The following is a 10,484-nucleotide window of genomic DNA, read 5'->3' as shown; positions in this document are numbered from 1 at the left end:
CTCACCGTTGGCAGGCGGCGGCAGTCTCTGGGCTCGTGTCCGCAGGTCTCTCCACCCGCTGGGGAGCCCACCAGCAGTCCCGAATGCAGGGGAGGGGAAACAGCAGATCCACCTACCCTTGCCGCTGGTCTCCGGGCTGCTCCGGTGGTCTCAGCCTCCAGTTCTCCTCCGCAGCCTCCTCCCGTGGAGTCTCCCGGGGTCTCAGGTACCCCTCCTTCCGGCCCTTGTCCGCTGTATGCTCATCTTCTTGCTTCTTTCCTCTAGTTTCTGCTAGAATCTGTCTTTTCTGCAGAGACCCTCTGTCTCGCGGTGTTATTCGTCCGCCATCTTGCTCCGCCCCCCAGCACATTCTGTTCAAGTTTTCTAGACTAATTTTCTGTCAATTTGTTTTATTACTTGGAGAGATGTGTTTTTACATCCAACTATAATTGTGGATTTTTCTATTTCTCCATTCATTTTTAATCAGTTTTTATTTTATGATTTTTGAAGTGTTATTGTTAAGTACATACACATTTAGAATTGTTATATCTTTTTGATTAATTGACCCTTTTATCATTATGAAATTGCCTGATTGTCCCTGATAGTATTCTTTGTTCTAAAGTATTTTTTGTCTGATATTAATATAGCCACCCAAACTTTCTGGTTGGTGTTTGCATGGTATATCTTTTATCATTCTTACTTTTAAACTATGTATGTCTTTATATTAAAAGTGCATTTCTTTTAGACAGTGTATAGTCATATTTTGCTTTTTTTTTTCAATGTGACAATCTCTGCCTTTTGATTGAGATGTTTAGATCATTTACATTGAATGTAATTGTCAATATGGTTAAGTTCAATCCTTTCATCTTATTTGTTTACTCTCTTAAATATTTCTTCCTTTTCCTGTTTGTATGTTTTTATCATTTTCATGGCTTTTTTTGGCCTTAATTGAGCATATTTAAATATTCTATTATATTTCCTTTTTTGGCTTATTGGCTATGTGTCTTTATTTTCTTTTAGTGGTTACTCAAGAGTGAGAGTCTCACTGGGCTAATATCAAGGTATTGAGAGGACTGCAAATATTAGATACACTAGGGAAGAATATGTTCCTTTGCCCTTTCCAGCTTTTAAGGTTGTTTGCATTCTTTGGCTTATGGCTACTCTTTAAATCTTCAAATTCAAAAGCATCTTCGAATCTCTCCTGACTCTGACTTTCCTGACCCTACTGGGTAATCCAGTGTAACCTCCCCATCTCAAGGTCCTTAACTTTGTCACCTCTGCAAAGATCCTCTTGTAATGTAAGGCAACATATTCACAGATTCCAGGGGTTAGGATATGAACATCTTTGGGGCACCATTACTCTGCCTACCATAGTTATTAAGGTATTTGTCATGAGTTATTAGGATAACACATCATCATTCTTAGAATGTACTATAACAAAAGAAAATCTATTGGTATATATATTCCACACACACTATGAAAGACATTAGGGCACCCAGGCTTTGATAACTTCTCAGCAAATTTAGCTCTTTGTTTTTCTAAGGACACATAATGTTGATATGTCTGCTTAGGTCATGGTGGATGATGCCTGCTCTCTAAGGAAGGTAGCATATTTACAGGCAATTGAAATTTGCTAAATAAAGCCCTAAATTTTTGGTTCCTACTCTCTGATTTTCTCTAAACCACCCTTGATTTCTTGCAACATCTCTGAGTGTATCTGTCAGTACTCATTTCTTGCCACTCCTAGAGCACTGTGCTGAAAATTCTGTTCTTTAAAGTTACTAGTACATTCTCCTTTCGACATCCTATGTCTGTAGATGGTACCATGTTTTTCCAAACTGAGGCTTGAAACCATAGTCTCTTCTGCTTAATTTTGATTTTAATCTTTATTTTCTCTACTAAATCAATTGTCTCTGATTTTATAGATATTTTTTCAAGAAATCTTTCTAAATATCTCTCATATACTTTCTTTTCTTTTAGTTTCCATAGACACCACTGTATTTCAGGCCCTTGTTTCTGTATTTTAATTGTTAAAACTATCTCCTAATGAGTTTCCTTGCTTTTACTCTCTTTTCAAACTGCCACTGCTAAATGAGTCTTCTTAAAGAATTGTTCTTATTCAAAAATTTTTAGGTACTCCCCAATGTCTGTAGGGCAAATTTCTAACTCTTCCGCTTTATGGAAAAAACACCACACTTACATTTTAACCATTTAAATCCTCCATGTCTGATCTGAAACCCAACTTCCTTTTATTTTGCTTTTCTTGACTATTCCAGCTTTAATCAGTATGAATAAATTTTTACAGTAGCCTTCTCTAGAAATCTTTTGCTCATTTATGAAATAATGCCTTGATTTATCTTTCTATCATTATATGCCTTTTATCTTTTATCCTTCAACTAAATTTTCCAAGGGTAGAATTCATGTTTTGTAGGTCTTTAAATCCTGTATAACATCTAGTAGCTAGTGGTTAATAAACATCTATTGTGGGTAAAGAAGAATGGAATTTAAGGCTGCATTATTCTCCAAGGGATTTTATTTATTTATTTATTTTGGTGGGGAGGAGAGTGGTAATATCAAATATCAATGTTTCCTAATAAGTAAATTTCAACAATACCTAATGTGTGTATATTATTATTACCTTTTAAAACACTAGTATTGCATCTTAACCATTCTGTAGGCTTACAATAGAAATCCTCTTTTTAGCAACTATGTGATATAAAGCAGCTCAATTCATAATGGACAGAGCTAGGTCTCCTTATTCCTACTTCCACATTCTTCCTATTGTATTCTCTTGCCTCTCTGTGTTTCTTATTTTATTTAAAGATTTTTAGGCCTTCATGCAAACACCTTAGTAACTACACAGACTATGTTAATCATTTTTTCTCTAAAACTGACCTCACTTTTTCCATTTGCTGTTGGCAGACTAATCCTCCTATAGCTCTCGAATCAAATCTACTTTGTCTTTACAGCAGAACCTAAAAGAATCCTTACCTCCTTAGTTACACTGCTTGTATTCTCCATTACTCTGTTTTAGTTCACTCTTTTGTACAAAATAAGGAATGCAAAATATACTTTAGTTGTTTTAAAATTGTCCCAAATATCTCTAGGGTTGACTCACTCTTAAACCCCATGGAAACCCTAGATTGTTTGGCTAAACCCAGGACTGGGATTTGAGAAATTATGATAATTATGGCTCATCTTATGATCCCAGGCCAAGTATTTCATTTTTCTTTGCCTTAGTTGCTCTATCAGCAAAAGGTAAAATCTGCTGTGTGTAACCAGAAGCTCGATTGCAAAGGATAGTCAAAGTTGCATGTAGTTTGTAAGCATAAGGATATATATAATCTCATATATATATATATATCAGATATATACACACACATATATATATAATATATATATATATATATATATATATGAAAGCTAAGTATAATCACCTCAACTGCCACAGGGAAACAGAGCTTTTAGATCTTCTTCCCAGGGGCTCCAGTAATGAAAACATTTCCCAACTCCATATTCCACACCAACTCACATATGCATTTTTAAATGATAAAACAGATATTTCAGTATCACAGTAATAATGATGATGACGATGATGAAAATGATAGTTACTATTTGTTGAGCCTTTAGAATGTACCAAGTTCAGAGATTTATTATGAAATTCAAACTTTACAAAAATCCTGTAAGCTATGTATTTATTATATTTCTTGTGCAGAAAAATAAAAACAGTTGAGGCACAGTCAGGATAAGTGGCTTGTTTGAAGTCACAGAACTGGAAAGGGGCAGAACTAACCTTCCTCTCTCTCACCCAGAGCTTGGGCTCATGACCAGTATCCCATATCACTTCCGCTGACTAAGGCACTGGACACACAGCAGCGAGCTGTGAAGAGGGAGCTTCTCTTGTTCTTTGTGACAATTTGATTACTTTTATAGTGATTAATTTTATTTGCTAAGCTAATGATATTTTAAGAGAATATAAGTTAGAAAACACCCACACGTTTTAGCTTACTTGCATTTTGTAAGTATGATCCTATGCTCTCTTTGTTGGTATAATTTCCTTCCTTCCTTCCTTCCTTCCTTCCTTCCTTCCTTCCTTCCTTCCTTCCTTCCTTCCTTCCTTCCTTCCTTCCTTCCTTCCTTCCATCCATCCATTTAATGGCTTTAGACTTCAACTCTAGTACAAGAAGGATTTATTAAATTGCTGTTTACTTCTCATACCTATCCACCAAATTGCCTCTACCTTGTAGCAATGCTTTCGAAATGTTCAGGACAAGTTTATGGCTCTCTTGGCATGCCATCTAATTTGAGACAATAACAGTAATGTCTTCTATTTATTAGGCAATTTGTTACTAATATCAGAACTTCTTTCTAAATAGTTGTTGCCCAGGTTCATTGGTACCAATACAGAGTTTGAGGCATTTTAGCAATATAACAAGGAATCTGCTCTGTTCCTACAGCAGCACCTGGGCTTCATCCTTTAGCTGTCATGGCCAACAGAATTGACAATCAGCATAGCTGAACACAGGATGGACAGTCATGCGGAAGGTGTAGAGATATTGGTATACTCATTATGTATTCATGGCCTCCTCCCCTATTGTGGTATCAAGATTTTGACCCATATTAGATCCCACCAACTCATTTATTCATTCCACAACTAAACACTGGGTTTAGGAGTGAACAAAACCTATATAACTCCTTAATTTCATGGGACTTATCCAGTGCATGTATTTCAGTCATATTCAACAATCTTTACATACTCCTAGGTTTGCTTAGCGTTTGTCTGTGGGTGCAGAACTCTGAAGATTTTGTTGACAAAACTCAGATTGACAGTTTAGGTTAATTATGATACAAATATTTTTAGTTTATTATTCTTTTAGCCGTATTAGTCTAGATGTATTTCTCCTTGGATGACTTTGTTTTATCTGAATTTTTCCCTTTGCCTGTTGTTTTCTTCAGTAACTCAGAACCTGTTCCCCAGTACCCTCCCCAACTCCCACCACGCTTTAATATTCTTAAGAGCCCTGTCAGGTTTCATTTTATAGATGAGGAAATTAAGACTTAAAGAAGTTAAATAACTTCCTCAAGGCCACACAGGTAGTAAGTAGATCTGGGATTTTGATTCAGATCTACCTGACTCCAGAAGTTGTACTGTCAACCACAATTTTATGCTTGCATTCTTTGGAAAGTTTCTTCTATGCATACACAATTAAGTACTTAATTACATGGTATTATGGCTTCTCTGAGCTAGTCTGTGACTCCTGGCATGGTCCAAACTCTGGTGTATAAACACAGAAATGATAAAGCGTGTACCATTCCTGGTGCTACTCAGCTTATGGTGGTTCTGATGCATTCCAAAATTTATTGTTTCTAAGATCATTCAACTTTTAGAAAAAAAGTCATTTTCGCTGGGAAATCTTTTGGTCTTCTGCTCAACCTACTTTGTACTGTACCCCAAACCACCCAATAGAAATAAATTGTTCTATAAATAAGCCTGGAAATTTTGAATGACTGTATATAATTATCACTCACTAAGTGTCAGAAGAATTCCTTTTTCTACATTTGTGAACTATTGAAACTACTTGTGTCTCTGGTTAGATTATATAAATCTTCTCATCAAGAACAGATGAACATTACCTTTTCTGGCAGCTGTTCTGAACTTACCCCTTTTTTTGTATTAATACTACTACCTGAGTTGAGGAATTTGAATGTGACCTTATGTAAACAGTGGGTCCTTTTCAGAGAAATATGTGAGATCAAAGTGTGCAGGAAGGCTATATAGTTAGGAAGCATGAGACCCAACCTTAATTACAGAATCACAAAGAAGAAGAATGGAGAACAATGTGGTACAGTGGAAAGAGAACTACATGGGATTTAGGCCACCTATTTCACCTTGGCAACATTAATTACTTTTGGGGGGCCTGAGTTTCCTAATTTATGACATTGAATAAATTAAACTAGACAGTAACTATGTATAAGAATTGCCAAGGATAGTCTCAAAAACACAGATTCCCAGTCTCCACTCCAAGATTCAGGTTTAGAAGATCTGAGATTGGATGAGGACTCTCTCTGTTTTAACCAGTTGCCCAGGTGATTTCATTGCAGACCGTATTGGAGAAGAGATTGTGTGGGAACCACTCAGTGATTCTAATATCCTGTGATTCTATGAATTTTCGGTTTTACTCTTATATTTTTCCCCCTGTGACAGGAGGGGAGGGCTACATTCCAGCTGCAAGCCCTCTCATTCAAGGCTCGTGCAGCAGCCAGCAGTGTCCTTGGAGTCTAGTTCAAAGCTGCAGAGAGCCAACCACGGGGCTGGGAGCCGCTGGCGGAGGGGCTGGCCTGAAGGGGGTGAAGTGTTTCAGCCAGAATGTACTGACGCACGACCAGGAAACCACAAGACTGGTGAGAACCTTTCCAAGCCTGAGCCTTCTGATCAAAAGAGGTACAGGAAACAGCTCTGCCAAGAGTCCTTTCTGCTGCTGGCTGGAGCTCTGAGCTTTGGAGCCTCTCTGAGTCAACTCCCTGAGCAGATGCTATCACCCAAGGAGCCATCGCTAAAGAGCATTTTCTTGATTTTCTCTGAGGTGGCCCCGCCAGAGGGTGGGAATGAGTTGCTATCTCTTTTTCTCTTTCTTGTTTCTTTCTTTTGGCAGAAGTTGCCATCTGATTGTTGACCATGATTTTTCAGAAGTCACAGATGACTGGATTACCTGATACCAACTGCCTATCATTTGGTGCTAAGGGCATGTATACAAACACCAAATCCCAAAACTCTTACCAATACCTAGGTCACCCGAACAGCAAATCTATCAATAATAGCCTGGACTTCAACAGGAAAGAGAACTGGCAGTTTCTGCGTTCTTGCCTCCCAATCATTTTCCCTTTTCCCAGGCTACACTTCTTTGTGTTCCCTCTGAGAATAGACTCAACGAGGAATTGCCTTCAGATCTCTGTCACAGATATAGACATGTCTGGATACAAGGTCAAAATAATTTTGTTCCTGTGGATTCTCTTCTTTTGACCAGAGTAATCGCCAGTTGCCATGCATTAAATCACATCATCACGTGGCAGATCCAGTTAATAGCTGAGACCAGCAGGCTAACTGAACCATGTCTTGAGAGCTGAATGATGGAGAAATTGGACTAACCATGGAGCACTTCAAATTGATTGCTTGGTAATGGGATATTTTTCCTGGAAAGACAACAGAATAATTCTGAACTGTTGATTCTGTCATGGGTACAGGCTTCTATGTACAGGAAAACAAAGGAAGTGCGATGAATTTTTCATTTGGCCTTCTGCCTGCTTGCTTGCTTTTTCTGCCCTATATTGCATGTCTCCATTTTTATTCTGTAAATTCTGATTAGACAACCCATCAATACTGACCATGTGGCATAAAATCTACAATTCAAATCTACTTCTTACCCAAATCTCAGCAAGTGTGAGGTGGCCAACAGCTTTTTTGAGATGATGTCCTGAGTCTTAGCTTGGGTTTCAATCATTTAAGGAAACATGAAAAATTCAATGGTGAGAAGACATACACCCTCTGCAAAGATGTCAGAAGTCAAGGTTCAGGAGACTCTACACACAAACTGAGCAGCATTAATCAAGTGAATTCTGAAGTATTTCTCCCCTGGGAATGTTATGTGAAGTAGAGACTTTGCAAACACATTGTGCTGCAGTGCAATTTGGGACATGCCTTTTTTTTGGGAAGTGCTAACTTTGTACTCTGCTGACACCAAACATTTGCAAATAAAACCTTTTTTTTTTTTTTCCTCCCCCTCTCTCCTCCACTTTTGGCTTAGTTTATCCTACCAAAACACACTTCAAAAGATTTCTTTATAGAAAGAATGTTTCAAAAATATAATATTTCCATCTGTTATTTCAATAATACATGCTCTGGGACTCTCTTTATGAACCATTTTCCTTTCTCTGCTCCCATTTAGATGTATAAATATTTGATTCTAAAGCTCTGAGGAATAGTCAGCCAATTGGGTCACTGAATTGTGAACATTCTTAACCCTATAATTTTGTCTGTAGCAGGCACCTCCCGCTGTGAAACTAGCTGCTAAGGGGTTATAGCAATGTAATCCTCAGACTGTTCCATCTCAGGGTTACTCTCAAGTGGAGAGAAGGAAGCAGTTTTAATTTTGATAAAATAAACTTTATTTTGTAACTTTATTATTTGTTTTTCTTTCTCCTTTCAACACTTCATAATAGATGTGTCTGGTAATTTGAAGTCAGCCTCCCTGGTTGAGGTGCCCCTGCACCACCCCATATTCTTGTAGCTTTTTAAAGAGATAGCCACATTGGACACAGCATTTGGTTCTGTCATTATGAAGACAGAGCCTGAGCTTTTCTACCTCTCATGAGATGAACCAAGCCATATGGTGACTCTTCTTGAAAATATTCCAATGGCGCATTCCTGATGGGTGGCAACAGAAGATGCGTGGTCACTGTCCTACTACCCATATATATTTGGGAATGTCGGGCCATGTGAAAAATTTTAAGTTACTTTTCTGTTCACTAGGCTTTACTCACCAGACCTTTATTTCAGCAATTATTGAAGCAATTGCATTTAAGATTACAACAAGAATTTCGTGGGAACCCCCTCTTTGATATAAACTGAAATGTGTTCCCAGGAATAAAAGATCTTTATGGGTGAAATTTAATATATTTTGAATCCATCCCAAAGAGATCTTTTGCTGTGTGCAAAGAATAAAATAAAAATTCCATTAATAAAATTTTATGGCTATATGGCTGGAGAAAAATCTTTTCCAGGATAAAAATATTTTCTTGTTTCTTCTCAAATTAAAAAAATAAAGATATAGCTATTCACTTAAAACTAATCTTAATTATTAGAATGTAAATAGCCAAATTTTTCTGGAGACAATAGGCCAAAACTACTTCAGAGCTTTAAAATGTCTATAATTTTGACCAAGAAATTTTACAGTCTACTCAGGAAATACAATTTGAAATGCTGGATAAACGTAAAAAGTCATTTTGATGACATTGGAGAGCTATAAGCAGCTAGAAATTGAAAGTTCAAGGTGTTTAAAATAATGAAAGAGCCAAGAGAGGAGCCATCAGATATTCACTAAGGTAATTCTAATGGAAATTCTAATGGTAGAAAAATAAATGCTAGATGGGAGTATGGGAACACAGAAAGAAATAAAGAAATTAAAATGGAATGCAAATAAATGGAAAGGATAAATACAGATGCCCCTCAATTTATGATGGGATTATATCCTGATAAACCCATCATAAATTGAAACTATTATAAGTAGAACATGCTCTTTTAACTTCATATATTTTCAATTTATGATGAGTTGATCGGGATGCAATCCTATTATAAGTTGAGAAGCATACTGAATGGTCACTTCTCTACCATTTTAAAGTCAGAAAATCATAAGTTGAATCATTAGTAGTCAAAGACTATGTATTGGAGTAAATCTAAATAATTAGAATGATGATATCTTGTGGGGTTAAAGGATACATGTAGAATCAAAATATATGACTTCGAAAGCACAAAATATGGATGGAGATAAAGGCAGTAAAGTCCTAAGTTACTTGCATTCATAGCAAATAGCAAAAGTACTAATTTATGTCAGTCTTTTTTAAGTTAAATATGCACGTTGTAATATTTAGAGTAACCACTAAAAATAGCGGAAGCCTGTATAACTAACAAAAGTAAAATAGAAAACAAATAATAAAATGGTAGGTTTAAAATCAAATGTACTAGTAATTACATTAAATATAAACGGACAAAATATTTAATTTAGAAGACTAAAGTCATCAGACTTTAAAAACATACACACAACAATATGCTGCTTATAAGACATATATTTTAAGTATAACTAAACAAAACTTTGAAGTTAAAAAAAGGTACAAAAATATATAGCATGTAAACAGCAATTTAAAGCTGGTATATCTATGTTAACATCATACAAAGAAAATTTTAAGGTGAGAAGAATTACAATAAGTTCAGAGGGATGTTTTATAATGGCAATACACCAAGAAGATATAATAATCCTAAATTTCTAAGAACATAGTTAAGAACAGAGTCTTCAAATATATAAAGCAAAAACTTGATTAAAAGAAGAAATAAATTCATCTATAGATACAGAGAATTTAACATATCTCTCTTAATATCTGATAGAACAAGCAGAAAAAGTCAGTGAGGGTTACAGTAACACAATTAATAAACTTGACCTGAATGACTTATAACGATTACACCTTCATTTTTAATGCACCTGAAGCAATGTTTTGTGACTTTCAAACTTAGAGCATTTGTGAAGATTTTTTCTCAAATAATGTTTCTCTTGGAAATGTCATGCTGTTGCTTCTAAATACAGAATAAAGTCTGTTAAGCTACCCTAACTGACTCTGTAGGCTTTCTGTAAAACATATGCACCGATGCCTGCAGCTCACCAAAATCTGCAGCTAGTAAAATACTTTCTAGTTGCTTCTATACATCACATCACACAAATTGAGTTGTATGCTTATCA

At 36.2% G+C, this 10,484-nt stretch overlaps 1 long non-coding RNA gene across 1 annotated transcript; it reads left to right on the top strand.

Annotated features, from left to right (window-relative positions):
* Positions 1-1,224: 1,224 nt before the first annotated feature.
* Positions 1,225-7,265, top strand: LOC105871705 (uncharacterized). The gene is made up of 3 exons (XR_001154285.2): positions 1,225-1,237; positions 6,185-6,381; positions 7,005-7,265. It is a non-coding gene; the product is annotated as an uncharacterized LOC105871705 (long non-coding RNA).
* The last annotated feature ends 3,219 nt before the right edge of the window (positions 7,266-10,484 follow it).

This window comes from Microcebus murinus, chromosome 2 (genome assembly GCF_040939455.1).
Source record: "Microcebus murinus isolate Inina chromosome 2, M.murinus_Inina_mat1.0, whole genome shotgun sequence".
Classification (NCBI taxonomy): Eukaryota; Metazoa; Chordata; class Mammalia; order Primates; family Cheirogaleidae; genus Microcebus; species Microcebus murinus.
This window is presented reverse-complemented; position numbering and strand designations above follow the sequence as displayed.